The sequence below is a fragment of the Mustela putorius genome, unplaced genomic scaffold (genome assembly GCF_011764305.1).
Source record: "Mustela putorius furo isolate JIRA1106 unplaced genomic scaffold, ASM1176430v1.1 tig00000929_pilon_pilon_pilon, whole genome shotgun sequence".
Lineage (NCBI taxonomy): Eukaryota > Metazoa > Chordata > Mammalia > Carnivora > Mustelidae > Mustela > Mustela putorius.
This window is the reverse complement of record NW_025421520.1, coordinates 4493753-4516061: the sequence shown is the minus strand read 5'-3', so window position 1 is coordinate 4516061 and position 22309 is coordinate 4493753.

Sequence of the window (22309 nt, the reverse complement as noted above, 5' to 3'; positions counted from 1 at the left end):
GATAACAGTAACCAGAAAAGTCAAGGAAGAGTCTTTTAAGAAGGCAAAGCCTGGGACGTGTTTAAATGCGGACAGGGAAGAGCTGTGGGAACTTACTGGTTAAAGAAAGAGAAAGAACACTTGATGGAGTCAGGACCTACAGACAATGGAGGGTGCAGGTGTAAGAAAGCTTTAGCTGTGGCGTTGGGCATCTTTCCCCCGTGAGTAGAGACAGGGGTTGAGAATGGGTGCAGATGAAGATAAATTTGGGGAAGGTCAAGTCTGACATAGAAAGCAAGGTAGTAGAAATCCAAGACTCCTCTTGTGAAAGTCAGTTCCTTTTGTGAAAGTTAAATTCCTCTTGTGAAAGTCAAGTGTGCGCCTAAGCTGATGCCTGGGTTAATGTTCCCATCGACAGGCTCTGCCAGAAACCTTCCTCAGAAATCCATTCTTGGTTCATTCTGTGCACAGAGCAGTGGTGATTGACCTCAGTACTCCATGGCGATAATTGCTTTAACCAGGATAATTTTCCTTAACACTTACTGTCTACAACCACATTTATTTATTTATTTTTTTAATAAATTTTTTTTAAAGATTTTATTTATTTATTTGACAGACAGAGATCACAAGTAGGCAGAGAGGCAGGCAGAGAGAGAGAGGAGGAAGCAGGCTCCCCACTGAGCAGAGAGCCCGATGCGGGGCTCAATCCCAAGACCCTGAGATCAGGCCGGAGCCGAAGGCAGAGGTTTTAACCCACTGAGCCACCCAGGTGCCCCTGTCTACAACCACATTTAATGCACAACATATATTAGTACTATTCTTTCATTGCACAGAGCTTTTCTCCCTGAGTTACAATTTTCTTGAATCTCAGAATAAATTTTCTGAAGTCATTCTGGATTTTGGTATCAGACATACCTGGAATTTTAGATCTGGTTCTGTCCCTTATTCCCATGATATGCATCTCTCACCACCCTGGACCTTAGTTATCGTTGTGCCGTGGTGATGAAACTATGTACTTAAAAAAGCTAGCACAGCATCTAGTACAAAATATTGATTCTCTTCCTACCTCCCTATCTTTCTTAGATCATATCTTAGCATAGTGCCAAAGCTACAATAAATACACAGTCCCCATCCCCTGTTAACCATGATGGCAGTGATTAGGGCCAGATTAAGAGATGAGCCTGTCTGGCAGTTGTCCAGGGTGGTACATCATAAAAGCTGCTAAAACTTCTCTATGTGCTAAAACATCACAGAAATATTCGATGGAAAAAAATGATTTTTAATTGCAACTCTTTTCAAGTAGGATACTGTATGTGGTTGGGAAGAAAAGACACTTGGAAAGATGGTGAAACAGTCACCATCAAAGACACCTTTGAGTAACAGAGGGTTACTATGTGTAGGTTTAACTGATTGGGGTAGAAGGTAAGCTGAACAAGCTGGTGCATTACCACCAACAACATCCTCCCACTCTGCCTTCTCCCCACCCACTCCCACACAAGGAAGCAGGATTGTGAAATCTCTAAAAATAGGATGGCAAATATTGAAAATGCATCTTTTAGAAGACGTGCCAACTTATTTGCTCCCTGAGGCAAGTCTACAAATCTTAATGTAATTCTGATGATATTGATGATAGTGATGGCTTGCGCTATAACCCCTTTTGAACTGGGGTCCTGGATTTCCTATCTTAGAAATGTGAAGTCTAGGTTTTCTAATTCTATAAGATATCCATGGCGTTTGTGTAAAGAACAACTATGGAAGATGGATACAGTATCTCCCTCAGGAGTAAAGTCCTGCTTATTGTCCATTAGAAAAGATTTGGGTTCCCTGAGCTCAGATGTCCTCCCTTGTAATGCACCCCAGTCCATGTGAGGCGTCATCTTACCTTCTTCACATCCCCTGTGCTCACCCGGGCTCCTGGAACCATCATAACGAGTTGTTGATACTCTAGCTGCTGGTTTGGACTCGTGTGTGTGTGTGTGTGTGTGTGTGTGTGTGTGTGTTTTAAGATTATTTATTTTGGAGAGAGACTGTGTATGTGTGGGAGCGTGGGAGGGGCGAAGGGAGAGGGGGAAGGAGAGAGGGAATCTCATGCAGACCCTGCTGAGCATGAAGCCCTGAACCCTTAGATCATGTTCTGAGCTGAAACCAAGAGTCAGATGCTTGGGGACACTGGGCTGGCTCAGTTGTTAAGCATCTGCCTTCGGCTCAGGTCATGATCCCAGGGTCCTGGGGATAAGCTTCTCCCTCTGCCCCTCACCCTACCCATGCTCCCCCTCTCTCATTCTCTCTCTTGAATAAATAAAATCTTAAAAAAAAAAAAAAAAGTCAGATGTTTAACAAACTGAGCCACCCGGGTGCCCGGTGACTCTTTTCTGTCTTTTGTCAGCATCCATGAAATTGTGGTAGACTAACTCATTAGCTGACTAGAAGAGTAAACCCAGACTAAGCAGTCTGATAAAGTAAAGATTTTGAGTGAGCAAAGGAGAAGTTCAGAGAAGCAGGAATGTCGTTGTAGAGAAAAGCAGAATTTAGCCAAAATAGGTAAGCATTTCTTTCATTCTGACCAAAATATTTTTTATGCCTTGTTAAGCTTTCTTGATGAAGTTTTGGGCCTAATCTCTAGGATTTGACAAACTAGAAATTTAGTCCTGGTAATAGTAATGCCCACTTTTGGGTTCTAAGAGGCAATAATCTGGAACTGATACTAATGGCCATTAACATCAATAGGAAAAACTGGAGTGACAAAGCTTCAGGAAAAGATATATTTTCACTCATCGATCTTTAAAAAGTTGACGTAATATCATATACCTATGAAATACTTCTCATAGATAATACTAAAGTTGCTCATGGTATAAATTGGAATGTTTTGGTTACAAGTCACAGAACACTCAACTCTTATTGATTTAAAAAAATGAGAGGGGTCCTTGGCTGGCTCAGTCACTAGAGCATGTAACTCTTGATCTTGGGGTTGTGAATTCAAGTCCAATGTTGAGTGTAGAGATTACTTAAAAATAAAATTAAAAATATAATAAATGTATACATTAATAAGGAGATTTATTGGGTCACGCAGATAAAAGTCCAGAGGTAAGATAGGTTTCAAGGTTAGTTTGTTGAGAGGCTGAATTAAGCAAACAATACCTAGTTTCTTTTTTCTCTTGTCACATTCATATTCTCTACCTTGGCCCTTATAGGGCTATGTGTCTGCAACATACAATAGAGCAATAGTCTCTTACCTATTAATAAACATTAATAAATTAATAAACTCAGGAAATAAGGTTGGGCTGTTTAGCTGGGGCCAGAGTTACATTCTCTACCCCCAGACCCAGGGTTGGAGGTGTATTCTTTCAACGTGTATGGGCTCTGTGTAAGCTGTGGGTAACCGTAAATAATAAAGCAACAACATTCCAGTAGTTAGGAGAATTGGGAGTGGGTGCTGGGGAGGCACCCTCTATCTCATTATATCCTCCATAATGAGGACACATACATAGAAAGCCCCGTATCTAGGTCATCCCCTTCTCCCGTTCAATTCACGTCTCTGCAAAGCAAATCTTTCCTTACATGTAAGAAAATCAATATTTGAGAAAGAAGCCTTTACAATTGAACAGCTACCCTGGCCAGGCTGAGCTTCTCGGCCCTCACACTGTCCCTACTGAAAATTACGTGTCCGCTGAACTGGCTTAGTTCGTTAAGTGCACACCTGTTTGCATGGGCCATCTTGCACAACATGGTTTTGAAATTACTTCAATTTTAATATTCTAGAGAAATCCCTTTTTTATAAAAAAAAAAATGTTCAAGGGGCAAACGGGGCACTCAGTGGGTTAAGCATCTGCCTTTGTCTCAGGTCATGATCCCAGGGTCCTGGGATCCAGTTCCATGTCAGGGGACTGGTGGGTGGGGGGGCGTCCCTGCTCAGCGGGGAGTCTGCTTCTCCCTCTCCCTTGCTGCTCCCCCTGCTTATGTGTTTGCTTGCTCTCTCTCTTTCCCCCTGCCACCCCAGCAAACAGAGAAATAAATAAATCTTGTCTTTTTTTAAAGAATGTTCAAGGTGCACTCATCACTTGCTGGTGGAAATGCACACATGTGCCTTCTTTATGGAAGGGAATTTGCCAATACCTAACAAAAACTATACATTCATTGGGCGCCTGGGTGGCTCAGTGGGTTAAAGCCTCTGCCTTCGGCTCAGGTCATGATCTCAGGGTCCTGGGTTGGAGCCCCGCATCAGACTCTCTGCTCAGCGGGAAGCCTGCTCTGCTCCACCCTCCCCCTGCCTGCCTCTCTGCCTGCTTGTGATCTGCTGTCAAATAAATAAATAAATAAACTCTAAAAAAAAACAAAAACAAAACCAAACAAACCCAAAACAAACTATACATTCACGAACTTTTTGACTCAGCAATCCTACTTCTAGGAATTTATCCTAAAGTCATACCTCCAATTCCATATAGAGATTTAAAATCCATCCTCAACTCTGTGTGCTGGGTTTGCCTCTAACTTCCATGATGTGGTGGCCTCTACTTCTTGCCCAGAAAGTGAGGGATTCGGACCAGGTGATCGCTTCCATTGATCAGAAGTCAACTCTGTTGCAGACACTCTGCCTTTTGCTCTGTGTATGATGCCCAGCCCTTTCCGCAAGGTATTGATTTATTACACCCCCGTTTCATAGATGAGGACTTTGAGACTCAGACAGGTTTAACCATCATACAGTCCTCCAGCTGGTAAACCCAGGTTCACCTGACCATAAAGCCTGAGGTCTTCCTAACATTTTAAGTTGCTTCCAGAAGATGCAAAGGGTCTCAGGCCTTGTATAACTCTAGGATTCTCTGTGACGAAGGAAAGAATCAACAGGGGACACCTGGGTAGCTCAGCCAGCTAACTTGTCTGCCTTCAGCTCAGGTCACAATCGCAGACTTCTGGGATCAAGTTCTGCATCAGCCTCCTGGCTCAGTGGGGAGACTGCTTCTTCCTCTGTCTGCGGCTCCTCCTTGCCTATATTCTCTCTCTTTGGCAAATAAATAAGATCTTAAAAAAGAAAGAAAGGAAGAAAGGGAAAGAAATTAACATGTCTGCCAAGGTACTAATAATTCATAACCTAAACGTTAAGTCCCTTTTCCTGTGGGAATTAACCAGCAGCCACGTGAGTCGGAGGTTCACATACCCTAAAGCCATCGTCACCTCAGCCCCTTTCTTTCTTATATACCTCGGGATAGTTCATTGTACTTTTTTGGCTCGCGACCAGCTCTCTTCTCCTGCAAAACTCTGCTCTGGTTTCATTTATTTGTTTATTCTCTTTTAGGCCCATTTCTTACTCTTTATCTCACCCCTGCCTAGGCCATTACTCCAAGGGTTCTCTGTGTGTACTTGAGTTTGTGAGTTCCTTACAGTAAGTAGTTTGGCTTGCGTGTGTACAAATTTGTGATTCGTGGAGAGCAGTATGCTTTGTCCTGGTGGGGATCTAAGACTCTCCAATCTGTTTCTTGTTCTTTCCCCCACCGTGCTTTAAGTATCACAGGACGGTGCAGGGTGCAGTGGGGCAGGAAGTGGGCTGAGTGCGGCAAGCTGCATTGCCAGGTTCCCTTACCAGAGTGTAGCCAGGCGGAGGCACCAGAGGGAAATAGGAGAATCAAGCAAGGGAGAAGCTGGTGTGTGCGCCTTCTCCGTCTTTTTAAGGGTCTCCTGCAGCAACTGTCTTCTCCAGAGATCCAGTTCCCACGGAACACCCTGCCGTCCCTCCAGCTTTCACAGTGACCTCAGCGCCTGGACGTAGGTCACCTCACCTCCTGCTCTTGTCCTCCCATCTCCGGCGGTAGGGTTGACTCCCTGCTGTTACAAAAGCCTAGGCTTCACCTGTCCCCTGTTTGGTTTCTGAAGTGTTTCATCATCTGGGTAACCAATTTCTCATATTACAACCTGTTTTAAAATACTTAAGGTGTTCTCTCTTTTCCTAGTGAATTCCTGGTGGATACACTCAGTTTTTCCCTTGTTTTAAGGTCCAGCTCTGTTCCTATTCGTCTGGGTCACTCTCTAACTGTGGCATGATGGTCTACACTGCATACCCAAACCCTGTGCTTATCTTAGTCATCTGTGTCCTCCGTAACTAGAGGGTCTCCAAATCCTGCTCCCACATACAGCACTCTAACTATGTATGTCTCCTTACAGATCTTTTGGAGAATTTTTCTGCAATATATCCTTGGGATGGGGTGTCTGGGTCATGAACTCATTAACTCAACTGAGTTCTGCTGGGTCAGTGGACAAAATTTCCTCTCTCCCCATATACTCAATCAACTCTTGGCATCCAATTTTTTGCCTTAGATATTAAATTTCATGAATACTATTGGATAGTGGGATTGACTAACAATTTTTGAGTGCTATACCGAATGCCATCCACTTTATATGGTTTCTCCTTTAGCTCTATGGGTTAAGTGCCCAGTGAAGGAACAAAGCCGGGGATCAAAGGGGTTAAGTAACCTGCCCAAGGCCAAGTAGCTAAGAAGTTGCAGAGCTGGATTACATTCCAGGCCGATCAGTTCTAGGCCTCCAGTGTTTTTACCTCATCGGTGATGCCCCTGTTTTAGACACGAGGAACCGAGGCTGGAGAGATGACATCAGCTCCATGATGACTTTCGAGTAGCTGGTAAGAGTTGGGGATTATTTTGAACTTGGGTCTGACCCAAAGCTGGTGCTCTTGACTTCACACAATACCACCCAACAGGCACTGTGTCTAGGACAAGAGAACCCAGGGCCGTGAACCTGTAATGGCCAGTGAGACTTCTGAATTCTCTAGGTCATGCCGACAGAACACCAGCAGAAAATTGGGTTCACAAAAAGACCTGTAGAAGTAAAATTGCTCTAAATTTAATTTAATTGGGGCTTTAGGAGGTGAAAAGATTGAGGTCAGCATCCGTATTAGAATAAAGGGTTATGCAGAGTCTAGGCATCAAAGCCTGAGGTACTACTAGAGTTCACAGGTTGATAACGTAAAAGGGTTTTGACCAATCAAAGCCATAATGAGATGCCACTTCACACACACCAGGATGGCTAGAATAATACAAGAAAATAAATAAATAACAAATATTGGCGAAGATCTGGAGAAACTGGAATCTTTGTATATTGCTGGGGAGAATGTAAAATGGCTCAGCCTCTGTGGAAAACAGTCCGGCCATCCCTTGAAATTAGAGTTCTTGTATGATTAGCACGTCCTCTCCTGGGTCTGTATCCCAGAGAACTGAAAACCGTTGTGCACACAAGGACTTGTACACAAATGTTCATAGCAACATTTCTCATAACAGCCACAAAGTTGAAATGACCCAAATATCCATCAGCTGATGGGTGAATATATAAAATGTGGTCTATTCATATAATAGAATATTATTTGTCAACAAAAAGAAATGAAATACTAATTTGTGTTATGATCCATACAAACCTTGAAAACATTATGCTAAGTATTGGAACAGTCACAAAGGACATGAACTGTATGATTCCATGTATATAAAATGTCCAGAATAGGAGAATATAGAGACAGAATATAGATTATTGGTTGCCAGTGCTGGAGGGTATGGGAGAGTGTGCTGGGTAACGGCTGATGGGTACAGGGTTTGTTTTTAGAATAATGAAAATGTTCTAAAATTGATGGTGTGATTGATGCACAACTCTTGAATAAGCTAAAAGCCATTGAACTGTACATTTTCGTAGGCGAACTACATGCTTGTGAGTTTTTCAGGAAACCTGTTGAAAAAGGCTGTGAGGGACACCTGGGTGGCTCAGTTGGTTAAGCAGCTGCCTTCGGCTCAGGTCATGATCCCAGCGTCCTGGGATCGAGTCCCACATCGGGCTCCTTGCTCGGCAGGGAGCCTGCTTCTCCCTCTGCCTCTGCCTGCCATTCTGTCTGCCTGTGCTCGCTCTCTCTCTCTCTCTGATAAATAAATAAATTAATTTTTTTAAAAAAAAGGCTGTGAGATTAAGACTTAGAGAAATGGATGTTGGGAATTGACTAGGACAACATTATCTTCTTTATTTACAAAACTGGCATTTTGTTACTCATACACACAACTAATTATACAGACCTCAGCTCATTCCAACAGAAATTTTTACTTCTTGTTTAACTAACAGTCTGCTCGTTTATCCGTCTGTATGTCTCTTTTGGGTCATATAGGATAGGGTTTCCAATTCCCTCTCTCTTTTTCATTTATATTTATAGACACATATAAAAAGAGTTGTTATAATAAAAACCTTTTATATAGGGGAATATGGAAATAATAGACTTCTCTCACTTTTTTAAGTAAAAAACAATTTCAAAGGAAGGTCCAAGAAAACTATCCAGACGGCATTTGAAATATCACTTTAGGGCCACAGCTCTCAGAATGTTGGGGCTCAGGAGCACTTTACCCTCTTAAAAATTATTAAGGACCTCAAAGAACTTTTGTTTATGTGAGTCATATCTAATGATATTTACTGTATCACAAATTAGTTTGAGAAATTGAAAAATGTATGTATTCATTCAACCTGTTACACATCAACATTTTTTAAAAAGATTTTATTTATTTATTTGACAGAGAGAGATCACAAGCAGGCAGAGAGGCAGGCAGAGAGAGAGGAGGAAGCAGGCTCCCCGCTGAGCAGAGAGCCTGATGGGGGGCTCGATCCCAGGACCCCAGGATCATGACCTGAGCTGAAGGCAGAGGCTTTAACCCACTGAGCCACCCAGGTGCCTCCACATATTTTATTTTAAAAAGTGCTTTTTAAAATAAAAATTGGTGAGGGGTGCCCAGCTGGCTCAGTCAGTAAAACATGCAACTCTTGGTCTTGGGGTTGTGAGTTCAAGCCGCATGTTGGGTACAGAGACCACTCAACGAAAATGAAATCTTTCCTCTTTCTAAAGATTTTATTTATTTGAGAGAGAGTAGAGCTGGGAGGGGGAGGAGCATGAGCTGGGTGAGGGACAGAGGGAGAGGGAGAAGCAGACTCCCTGCTGAGCAGGGAGCCAGACATGGGGCTTGATCCCAGAACCCTGGGACCATGATCAGAGCCAAAGGAAGCTCCTTAGCAGAATAAGGCACCCAGGTGCCCCAATAAAAATAAAATTTTTAAAAATTTTAAATAAAAAATTGGTGAAAAGAATAGCATTCTTTTACACTTTTTTTTTTTTTTTTTGCAAATCTCTTTAATGGTTGGCTTCATTAGACAACAGCTAGAATCTTCTATCTGCTTCTGAGTTCTATCTGTTGTAATGTCAGCACAGTGCAAATGCCAACATAATGAGAAAGGAAAATAACATCTTCGTATTTTTATGAACACAGTTTTGATTTCATGAACCCCCATGAAAGGTCTTGGCAATCCCAGGAGCCTTAGATCACAGGGTGCCAACCACAGGTTTAGTGCTTGCTATAATTCCTGATAGTAGTTCCTTTGACTAGTTTTCACATTTCATTTTAACATAATTGTTATTTAATAATCACATGTCAAAATACGTGCACAGATGCCTAGGTAAATGTACAGAAATTATTTAATTAAAAATGTGCCTCACCACTGAACCTTTACCTATGCTCTATGAAAATATAGAAACCAAGGGCACCTGGGGGCCTCAAGCAGTTCATTGTCCAACTCTCGACTTCAGCTCAGGGCATGATTTCAGGGCCGTGGGTTTGTGCCCCATGTCAGGCTCTGCACTGAGCTTGGAGCCTGTCCCCTTCCTCTGCTCTTCCCCTGCTCTCTCTCTGTGTCTCTAAAATAAATAAATAAAATTAAAAAAAAAAAAGGCATTTTATTTATTTATTCATTTTTAAAGATTTTATTTATTTATTTGACAGAGAGAGAGATCACAAGCAGGCAGAGAGGCAGGCAGAGAGAGAGGGGGAAGCAGGCCTCCCGCTAAGCAGAGAGCCCGATGAGGGGCTTGATCTTAAGACCCTGAGATCGTGACCTGAGCTGAAGGCAGAGGCTTAACCCACTGAGCCCCCCAGGCGCCCCTGAAGTGTTGGAACTCAAACATCAACAGAGAGGAACTGCTGTGCAGAACGCAGCTGGGACCATGCGGAAAGGCAGCTGCGGAAGACGACCGTATTGTCGTCTTTTAGAGGAAACATGGGTCTAGTCAGATATGTCCCAGATCTAAGAATAGTCCAATTTCCGAGGAGGAGGGGAAAAAGGCTATAACCCTGGAGGCAGAGAATTTAAAAGTGAGTAGGGCCAAAGGAAGTTGTCTCTAAAAATAAGTAAGTCTCTTGTAGAGTGGAATGATTATTTTAAAAATATTTATTTATTTATTTATTTGAGAGAGAGAGAGAGAGAGAGCATGAGAAGGGAGAGGGGCAGAGGGGGAAGCAGACTCCCTGCCTGACGCGGGGCTCTGTCCTGGGACTCTGGGATCATGACCTGAGCCCAAGGCAGACACTTAACCGATGGAGCTCCCCAAGCGCCCCTAGAATGGAATTGTCTTAAATATGATATATTTTGATTAAACCAAGCATTTAATAGTTTATGAATAACTTGGAAAAACAAGAGTGGACGGATAAAAGGTTCACTGCTGTGAAATCTTTTTTAAAAATTTATTTTTACTTTTTAAAGAAGATTTTATTTATTCATCTATTTATTTGACACAGAGAGAGACAGTACAAGCAGGGGGAGCACCTGCCAGCGGAGGAGGGGGAGGGGGAAGCAGGCTCCCCGCTGAGCAAGGAGGCCCATGCAGGACCCGGGGATCATGACCTGAGCCGAAGGCAGTCACTTAACCCACTGAGCCACCCAGGGGCCCCTCTTTTTTTTTTTTTTTTTCCTTTTTAAGATTTTATTTATTTATTTGACAGAGACAGTGACAGAGAGTGAGCATGAGTAGGAAGAGCTGCAGAGAAAGGGGAGAAGCAGATGTCCCCCTGAGCAGGGAGCCCAACGTGGGGCTCGAACCCAGGACCCTGAGATCGTGACCCGAGCCAAAGGCAGACGCCGGACCAAAGGTGACTGGTTTAATGATATGGTATCCCACGTCCCGGGACATTTCATAGCACTCATCGCAGCAGGAGCTGTCTATCGGGTCATGGAAAAGAGAGGAGCACAGTACCTCTGGGGTGGAAAGCAAGAGGCAGAGCTGGTGTGGCCCGAGGCTGTGAGCGTGTAAGAGCAGCAGTGTGAGCGCCGAGGGACAGCCCAGGGGGGTTACAGGGTGAGCCGGCCCCGGAGTGGAGCCTGAGACCGAGCCCAGCACGGCTGAAGGCAGAGAGGCTGAAGGGGAGCAAAAGACAAAACGGGAGGCAAGTGTTCATATCGGTTTATCCCAGGTCAGAATATCCCATAACACCGCCCGCTGGCAACCGTGGCGGAGCCTGGGGGTCAGGCACAGGGGAACGTGGGTACGTTTTGTTCAGTCTTACCGATTTTCCTGTAAATGTAACAGTATTTAAAAAATAAATAAAGCCGAGTTAAAAGCGTGTGTGTACAAGGGCGAGGAAGTTTGTAGATTAAAAAGATGCTCCCGGGACGCCTGGGTGGCTCAGTGGGTTAAGCGGCTGCCGTGGGCTCAGGTCATGATCCCAGCGTCCTGGGATCGAGCCCCACATCGGGCTCCTTGCTGGGCAGGGAGCCTGCTTCTCCCTCTGCCTCTGCCTGCCTCTCTGTCTGCCTGTGCTCGCTCTCCTCCCCCCCCCCTCTGATAAATAAATAAAATCTTTTAAAAAAATGGTCTCTGAAGTGGCAGCTTGGTATACTTCATCGCCTTCATACTAATACAGAAATGAGGGGAAAAGTGTGACAAATATCACAACGCGTTTACCAGCTACATTAGAAAATCCCAGGAACTCATGGCTAAAGGACTGCAACATTTCATACAAATTACACGTTCCTCATAACTTATGAATTACTATTGAACTGCTGGTGGCAAAGGAGTACTCTTTGCCTTGTTTTAGATAAAGTACAACAGAAGGGGGAAGCTCGTTTTTACCCACGGTGGGCTCAAGAGTGTTTTGTTCCTGCTGGTCTCCCAAAACCTCCTGTCAGGCTCCAATACATAACTTCTCTTCATTCTTGATCTCAGCATTTGTAAGGGATAAATAATTGATTAGCACGGGAATTCTGGGAATATATTCAGCTTATGCTCAGCACTAAACTATTTCTAAATGTCCTTAGGCCTCGACCCAAAATGTGCATCACAGAGATGTCAGCTGAAGCTGGGAAGTCAGTGACAGCATGGATTAGAGTCACGAAACGGCGAGTGCAACCAGAGAGCAGTAGACGTCAGTTCACTGATATTTGCACACTCAGCGTACTTGGCTGCGGAAAAAAAATTCCCCTAAATATCTCTCTGCTAATATCTTCCTTTGGCTCTGATTATACTGCTAAGAGTATAATGTCTTTTTTTTTAAATTAAGATTTTATTTATTTATTTGACAGGGAGAGACACAGTGAGAGAGGGAACACACACAGGGACAGTAGGAGAGGGAGAAGCAGGCCTCCTGCTGAGCAGAGAGCCCGATGTGAGGCTTGATCCCAGGATGCTGGGATCATGACCTGAGCTGAAGGCAGACACTTAACCGACTGAGCCATCAAGGCGTCCTGAGTATGACCTCTTTGAGGGTAGAATCTTTGTTTCTAATTTTAACAATCTGGTTGAAAGCAGGAACTTCAAAATGCATTGATGAAAAAGTATAATTTAAACATTTTTTTTTATGGTAACTCAACATGAGATCTACTCTCTTAATATATGTGTAAGTGTACAATTCCTTACAGCAGACTCTAGAATTGATGCATCTTGCATAATTGACACTTTGTGCTATTGATGAATAGCTGCCCATTTCCCCCTCCTTGGAGCCTCTGGAGCCACCATTCTACTCTCTGACTCGATGAGTCTGACTATTTTATTTTCAGAGAGGGAGTGGGGGGAGGGGCAGAGGAAAGAGAGAGAATCTCAAGCAGACTCCCCACTGAGTGCAGAGCCTGAAGTGGGGCTCGATCTCTCGACCCTGAGATCATGACCTAAGATGAAACCAAGAGTCGGATGCTTAACTGACCACCCAGGCGCCCCTAAAAGTAAAATCTTGAAAAAAAACCCCATGGTATGTACATGCCACATTTTCTTTATCTACTCATCTACCAATGGGTATTGACTCTGTTTCTACATCTTGGCTATTGTGGATAATACTGCTGTGAACACTGGAGGGCTGATACCTCTTTGAAATCCTAATTTCAATTCTTTCCTATAAATACCTGGGAGTGGGATTGCTGGATCAGATGGTGGTTCCATTTTTAATTTTTGAGGCATCTCCATACTGTTCTCCAGAGTGGCTGCACTATTTTGCATTCCTGCCAACAGAGTATAAGAGTCCCGTTCTCCACCTCCCTGCCAACAGTTACTCTCTTTGGGGTTTTTTTTTTTTTTTTTTTTAAGATTTTATTTATTTATTTGTTGGAGAGAGAGAGAGAGAGCTCGTGAGAGTGCACAAGAAGGGTGAAGGGCAGAGAGAGGGAGAAGCAGACTTCCCATTGCGCAGGGAGCCCAATGCTGGGCTCCATCCCAGGACCCTGGGATCATGACCTGAGCCGAAAGCAGACAGTTAACCGACTGAGCCACCCATGTGTTCCTCTTTGGGGTTTTTTTGATAACAGCCATTCTGACAGGTGTGAGGTGGTATCTCATTGTGATTTTGATTTTGATTTCCCTGATGATGAAGGATGTTGAGCATCTTTCCATGTATCGGTCTTTTGTATGTCTTCTTTGAAGAAATGTCTATTCAAGTCTTTAGCCCATTTTCTAAAGCTTCATGATATTGGTCTTGGCAGTGATTTCTTGGATATGACACCAAAAGCACAGGCAACAAAACCAGAAGTAGACAAGCAGGATAATATCAAACTAACAATGTTCTACTCCACAAAGAAAACAACCAATGGAATGAAAAGTTGACCTAAAGAACTCAAGAAAATATCTGCAGACCATCAAGTAACAGGTGTATTTCCAAAATATATTTTAAAAACTCATGAAACTCAAGAGCAAAAATGTTAATAACCCAATTTAAAACGGATGATTTTTAAAACTTGATTTTCTGTGCATGTATAAAAGGGTAACCTCTGTCTGAAAATTTGCACTCATAACATTGTTCCTTTTGCTTTAGTGCCAAAGGTGCCAGGCCCTGCTCAGGGTAGAACAGAGGAGCACTGTGAATGCCATCGACGGGATAAGCCTCAGTTTTCACAGGCTCCGAGAGTAACTTGGCCTCTTTTATCCCTCCCTCTATGCCCCAAGGCATTTCTGGGATCCACTAGGGTTGTGTCATAGCCTCAGAAATAGGTCCAGTTGGGTTCTCCTGCCCAGTTTTCTTGCTGAGGATCTTACCTGACCTGCTCCTGGTGCCATAGTTGAATGACGACATGACTGGCTCCAGCTGTCCTCTGCCAATGGTTACAGCGAACCCTCACGGGGCAAATGTGCAGACCACAGTGGATGGACTTCCCACCAATTTTGTGTTCTAGTTTCTCAACGGGCCCTCAGAGCAACACAGCTTTCAGCCAGACTCTTCCCAGACACAGCCTCTTCGGAATACATCTCCTCCTCTTTGAGACCTTACCCCTCAGTCAGTACAGCTGCGGCATAGACTGGCCATCTCCCTCTTTACCTCATTCTACGCATTCTGCCCAGGCACCCAGGCACACCCTACCATATCCCCTCCCAGCCCCAACCACCAAGACCTCTGCTCATACCAGCTCATGCCCAGATGGCTTCTGGGGCTATTCTGCCCATGACCATCCCCTATAATCTAAGTTCTAGTTTACACTTATCAAAGATCTGTTATGTACTCCCAAAGCAAAGTCTTACTTTCTTGATATACTGGGGGAAGGGAAGCATGACTACCTCATATCACTGACCTGCATTCATCAATTATTAAGAATCTTCTTAGCCTGCCATATGCACCATTTAATTGAAGGCACAGAAAAGAATATGGAAAGGATTATATTACTATTTTTGTCTAGTCATGTTTTTATTACTGGCCTCATCTCTTGCCCCAAAGTAATCATATCATAAGTGAGCAACTGTCCAAATCAGGGGTTTTAGAATTGGCATCTGTAAGACCATCACTCAGTCCCTGTGTATGGTTGGACCAAAAACCATAAATTCAGGAGCTAGCGGGTGGCCACAGTTGGCCTTGGTACTGGAAAAGAGAAATCCAGGCTTCACAAGGAGAACTGAATATATGCAGAATGTAGAGAGAAAAGGGGAGAGACAGTACTTCACAGGTTTCTAATAATTGTCTTCATTCTATTTGAATCCTTTCCTGTGGCCCTATTGTCCTTAAGTATCTTGTTATATGCCTGTGTCTTTAGAAAAAATCCCACCTGTTTTTCCTTAATTGACATAAAGTTGGGTTTTCGCACTTGTAATCAAATACACAATATTTACTAAGCAGTTACTTAATATTGCAAGCATATATGGTGCCAAATATTTTGCATATACTCACTTAATCTTACAACAACAACACAGGCTATACAGTCTGATTTCACAGATCATGCTCATACTATTCAGCTTCCCAAAGAATATGAAGTCATAAACTCTGTGCTGTAACTAATGATTTCTCTTGGCTGTCTCTCCCATGGACTATAAACATCTCGACTTCAGGAAATAGGACCTATTTATCTTTATACTCATAGCACAGTGTTCAAAATGATTGGGTAAATTAATTGGTTGTGGCTTTACTATATTACAGTGCAAATGTTTGTACCTTCTCTCCCAGCGCATCTCAAGTCCTTCAGGGGATTAGGGGAGAGGATGCTTTTAAAATGACACATACCTTCGAGTTCTGATCACCCTTGAACCCCACGTTCTTCAAGCAGTTCCGTAAGGAACCCACCATTAATGATGGAAGTATGTCATACAGCTCGGGTGTGGAAAGCTGTTGAGTGAAGTGCCGAGGACCATTACTGAGCTTCTTGAGGTAAGGAATGTGCCTTTTCATTGCTATAAGCCCATTGTCCAACAGAGTGCCTGGCATACCATGGATTAACAATATGTACTGGTTAAATGAATTGATAAGGTTGCTTTTTATCAGGTAGTTTCTAATTCTTTTTTTTAACCACTTTAAAGATATTTCATATCTTTTGGATCCCATTGTTTCTTTTGAGAATTTTGCTGCCAGTCTCAGAGTTGTTCTTTGGAAAGCTTTTTTCCCTTGGGCGGCACTTAATTATTTTTTCCTTTGTTTTTGGTTTCCAAGAAGTTCTACTGTGATGTATCTAAGTGGGAGTTTTTCTCTGTATTTATCTTGCTTGGGGCTCAGCAATGATTGTATCTGTAGCTTCATATCTTTCATCAGTTTTGGAAAATTCTCTACCATTATCTCTTCAAATATTGCTTCATCCCCATTCTCTCTATTCTCTCCTTGGTACTTCACTTACGTGCCTTTTAGTTCTTTCTATCTCTACCTCTTTCTTTCTCTTCTATGGTTTCTGTCCTTTTGTCTCTCAATGCTTCATGCTAGGTATTTTTTTTTTCTCTGACATATCTTCTGATTTATTCTCTTGTTAGCTGTGTGTAATATGAGGTTAAACCTGTATACTGAGTATTTAAATTTGGTTATTATTTTTCTAATCCTATAACTTTCATTTAGCTCTATCTTATGGTTTCCAGTTCTCTTTTGAGTTGTCTTTATTCTCCTAGAACATATTCAGCAGAGTTATTTTAACACATTTGAGTAGGAAGAACTCCATTATTTTGATCCCTTATGGGTATGTTTTTGTTGTTCATTGTTTCTCTAGGTTCAGTGGATTTGACTCCTCACAAACCTATTTATTTTTTGTTGTGTACAAGACCTTGCATATTCATTGTTACAGAAATAATTTGAATCTAATATAATGTTAGCTTTTGCTAGAGAAGATTTGTATTTGCTTTTGGCAGGTGGCTAGGGACACTAACAATTCCAGATCAGATTAATTCAATAGAGGCCTTAAGATAATTGGGAGCTGAGCTTCAGTTCATCCTGATTCCTAGGATCTGGCCCTTGAATTTCCCAACCCAGTGTGTGTGTGTGTGTGTTTCTCTAGAACTCCCCCTCACTGAGGTATCCCTCACAAGGCTATTAAAATATCTGCTCATCTTTTCAATATTTCAGTTACTTTTTTAGGAATTGGCAGAAGCCCCAGGAGAACAGTAGACCTAACACTGGATGCCACTCCTTAATTCTTCTCTAGATCCCAGCTCTGTAATTATTTACTGTGTTTTAGTTCCCCTAATGTCTTCAAACAAATTATTTTTATATTTTGGGCAGCTTTTCTAATTGTTTTTCTAATAGTTCTCCATTATCTAGTCTGCCATTTGCAGAAGGTATCTGATTCAATCCTTTAAAACTTTATCCTTACCAGATAAGCTAATAGTAAAAACAAAACAAACAAAAAAAGCTTTTATTTTTTTAAATGTCATTTACTGTTTACTCATTGGTGAAGATGCCATTAAGGTACTTTCTAAATAACTGAAAAGCAAGGCAGGCAGCCAAACAAGATAAAGGGAAAGATCTGGTTGATGCCCGAACAATGGAGATAAGAGAAACATTCCCCAAATTCGGTTGAGCAGACAGTCTTCTTTTTAAGAAGCAGTTCCATTCTCAGCTTTTATGTGTTATGTGTTACCTGAAGCAAACTTCTCTTTATGCAAAGCATAAAGTAATCAGGTATCTCATCAAGTAGGACAGAACTTGTTCTTTCTTCTGTGATGACCTAGGGTTGTACGTACCATATGTCACACTGGGTTAAAGGCTCAAGCAAGGAGGTGATCTCTTAAGAAAGGTTATAGCTACGTTAGGGATCAATGCTAAGTATTCAGCCGAAGCCTGGGCCAGGCTGGGCCAGAGTGAACATTAGCAAAGGAGACAAGATGGCGCTGGCAGTCAGCGGACCACAGTGCCTGGGGGAGGTCAGCAGACGTGGATAGGGGAGTGACAGCTAGAAGGATCCAGTGAGACGTAGTAACTGGGGCAAACCTGCTTTCATTTCCTTCTTGTCCAGAGCCGCCTCAGCTTCATTCTCTATGGGACTGGCCCAGAGGAATGCAAGGGAAGAGAATTTCAGTCTGGTTTCTGTGGCAGAGGGAAGTGGAATTTTATACCTCTCCTGACAGAGGCAATTACAGGCTCTAGGAGCAAAGCCCAGGTGGCATTTCCCCAGAGTTGATCCTGTTTCTCTCCCGGGTTGACAACTACCTCGGGACAGGGATAATGGTTGTTGATACTATCCGCCACTGTGTTGATTTGAAACTAAAAGAGAGATTAAATATACAAGCAGAAAAGCATAAGGAAAGAGAAAAAATCAAGACTGGGTTGCAAGCTTCCCTCTGTGTCTGATAACCACAGTGGATTCTGCATTGGTGTGCACCTGGGAAGCTGGCATCCCTTCTCTCCTGGAACTTGGAAGGGAGGGTAGTGGGTGAGGACCTCTCCCCTTCCCCTGGCTCTCCTGCCTCATTTGCGGCCCCCTGACCCCCACCACACTAACCTGCTCATAGATCTCTAAATCAAAAGGGAACTTGGGATTCTGTCATGAACTTGTCCTCACTCAAAGCAGGAATTCTTCTGAAAGCCATCTTAGGAACTGATCGACAAGACTGTGCTCGAGCGCCATCAATATCTGGAAAATCGCTGCGGCATTCATTTTATTTTCATCTTATTATATATGAAAACACATGCAGCACAAAAGAGTATGCTGAATGGGAGGATTCTCTGTCTGTTCAGTGCCCCTTCCTGTGGCAACCACTGTGACGTTTTTATATATATGATATGAAGGGTTTGGTTCACATGTTCATATGACCATAGTTCCCTTCCTTCAGCCAGGGCCATGCACAAACTTTTTATTTAAGATGAATGACAACATAATTTCACATTAAGTTCCATTTTGAGCACTCTAACTGACAGGACGTTGTGCCTAAAATTGAGCTGGATTTGTCTTTTCGAACAGTTTTGTCCTTGTCTTGGCTTCTGGAACTTCACAGAATGAGCAGAACTCTTCCATGCGGCGACGGTTCTGCAAGGGTTTCAAGACAGCGGTCTCCTCTCTCCCACTGCCCTGCAAAATACTTTGAGTTTCCATAGTCCTCCTGTGGCTTTATAGAATTGAAATAAGCATGCATATTTCTTGCCAAAGAAAATCACTCAAAGCAGGAAGCTTGCTTTGAGTTAACTAAAACCAGTTACTCACTTCTGGTGAAAGGTTGGTTGGTTTGTTCTTGTTCTTATAGCATTATCCGGCTGTTACATGGCATGGATTATGGCTATTTAGCGTTTGTTTACATGTGGTTACATCCTGAAGACTTTGTGTATCTCAGTTATCTGAATTTTACTTGCGTAAATAAGATATTTATGTGATTTGGGTTTTTTCTTGCAGCTACAAAAGTGAACTTTAAAAATTAAGATAACAAAAAAATAAAATAAAAATTAAGATAACTTTTACAAAATGTACAAACAAGGGGTGTCTGGGTAGTTCAGTCAGTCAAACAACCGACTCTTGGTTTCAGCTCAGGTCATGATCTCAGGGTCCTGGGTTGGAGCCCCACATTGGGCTCCTGCTCATGGGGAAGTCTGCTTGAGATTCTCTCCGTCTGCCTCTCCCTTTCCCTCTAAAATAAATAAATCAAACTTCAAAAAAAATAATAAAAATGTATAGATTAGGGGCGCCTGGTTGGCTCAGTGGGTTAAAGCCTCTGCCTTTGGCTCAGGTCATGATCCCAGGGTCTTGGGATCGAGCCCCGCATCGGACTCTGCTCAGCAGGGAGCCTGCTTCCTCCCCTCTCTCTCTGCCTGCCTCTCTGCCTACTTATGATCTCTGTCTGCCAAATAAATAAATAAATATGTATAGATTATGTCTCCTAAAGTGGAAAAAAATTTAAATACATCTTATTGTATAGCATGTTTGTAGATACTATCAAACTTACTTATTGTAATGAAAACAATGTATTCAGCTGAAAGGCATTGACATTCCCAGCTAAACAAAATCTTTATTGATTAGGAATCAGTTAACTGTGATCATAGAATTAGGCTTTCTTCCTTGGAGTCCTGAAAGTGGAGCTACTACAGAGGCTACCTTATTTATTTATGATTTTATTTATTTATTTGACAGACAGAGATCACAAGTAGGCAGAGAGGCAGGCAGAGAGAGAGGAGGAAGTAGGCTCCCTGCTGAACAGAGAGCCCGATGCGGGGCTCGATCCCAGGACCCTGAGATCATGACCTGAGTTTTAACCTACTAAGCCACCCAGGCACCCCTGAGGCTACTATATTTATGAAAGAATCTGTACCTTTTCTTTTTAAGATTTATTTATTTATTTATCTGAGAGAGAGTAAGAGAGGTTGAGAGCACAAGCAGGGGGAGTGGCGGAGAGGGAGAAGCAGGCTCCCCGCTAAGCAGGCAGCCCGGATGGGGTACTCAATCCCAGGTCCCTGGGATCATGACCTGAGCTGAAGGCAGCTGCTTAACCCACTGAGCCACCCAGGGGCCCCAGAAGTATTTGTGCTTTAACACAAAGGTCAAAATATAAGATTGCAGGAGGTATTTCAGGATGGAAGGACTTTGGATTTTTAAGGTGTATGTGTAAGACAGAAGAGCTCTGGACCCGATTCAGACGACTCCCGTTTGTTCGGATTTGCCTCTGTTTAGTTTTGGATCTGGTTGAGCTCGGATTTCCTCCATCACTGACTCGTGTGCAGCGCTATGCCTGTACAGCGCCTTCTATACGTGATCTGTGCCATCTATATGTGGACCCTATGAGGTTCCTGCTCGCACTAGCCCGGTGTTACACACGACCAACAGGCTCAGGAGGGCTAACCAGCTTGCCCAAGGTCACAGAGCTCCAAGAGGGAGTGGAAATTCTCTGGCAAACAGCCTGGGTATCTTGTCCCCGGACTCAGCTGTATTTTGGGGATACTTTTTTTTTTTTTAAGTGCTGCTTTGCTCCTAGTTCAATCATTCTCTTCCATGGATCCTCCCACAAGACGCTTTTCAGCTCTTTTCTAAAAATCTTGGTGGGTTCTGTAACAGGCACCAGTCAAACTCCCCGTTTGCTAGCCAGTCCATCTCTCTAGACTGTCCTGTAGAGATTGATGGATGACCCGCCGCACCTTGAACCCAGGTTGTGCTTCTCTCCCTCTGCTCCATTTCGTCTGAGAAAGGCCTCTTTCAAGTGCCACCCTTGGGAAGCCAGACTATCCCTGACCCAAGGGATCTCTCCCTGTTCCACCTGGAAATCCTTTGCCGGGAGCCATACTGTTCGCACCACTTCCTTTAATACACCATCACATAGTTATTTGTTCTTATGGACGACTTCCTTTAAGATAGAAAATAACATATCTAAGCCCATCCTAGGAACTCAATGACCATTTCCAGAGGGCTTGGGTTGGGGGCTTTTTCTGGAGGTAGGAGCAGAGGGGTCTGTGGCCCTGGGGAGAGTGGAGTCGCCCACAAGGTCTGCTGTAAACTCCCGTGAAGAGCCTTGAAAGCCAAGACCATTGCTAGCTTCTGTCCCTCTCGCTTCTCCTTCATTTTGCTAACAAAGGAAAGCTGGTATGCCTCAGGCCATGGGGATCCAATAGAAAATTCCCTCTGGTCCAAGGCAGTGCGGTGGGCATCATTGCACTGCAAGTTTACCCGCCCCCCCCCCCATCTAAGCTTTTCTTCAGTTCTTACTTAGGAGAGTCTCTTTTGGATTCTGACCCTGCGGTTGTAGGCTGAGTGGTTTATGTAATCCCGTTAACACAGGCACCCTGCACTCAAAAGGACCTCTGCATTTTTCTTTTGTGGCTCCCCCCATAAATCTGATATAGTTCAACTGCTGTGAAGTAGACAATTAAGAGTGTCCCTTCAGTTAAGATACAGCTTCCAAGTCCCTTAGCATGTGGAACTAAGAGGAAAAAACCATTCTTGCCGCGCGGCCTTACCAACAGACGCCTAGACAACAGCACCTCCTAGTGTCGACTTCAGACACTGCGCGACGCGTGGACTCGCGGCCATGGTCAGGAGAGGGAGGTTTCCCAGCGGGAGTGAGCCTGCATCAACTGCCCAACGCGAACATGGTGACATAAAAGCTTAATCTGAAAATGGATCCCCAGCAAGGGATGCAAACCAGGCTCTAGCTCACCAGTGTGCCCCGAAAGGGCTCTAACTGGGAGAGAAGAGAATTTTTTCCTTTTCATTCTAAGACGTTGCCTGAGCTGTGCACTGAGCTGCAGAGTTTGCAAGTTCAGGCCGGCCACGCTGGTGCCCGACATGGCCCACGGGGCTCCACCCTGAGGATGGGCCCACGCTTGGTGCCACGCTGCTGACCCTTGCTTGACATTCTTAATACTTTTTGAACCGGGGCCCTGCGTTTTCGTGTTGCACTGGGGCC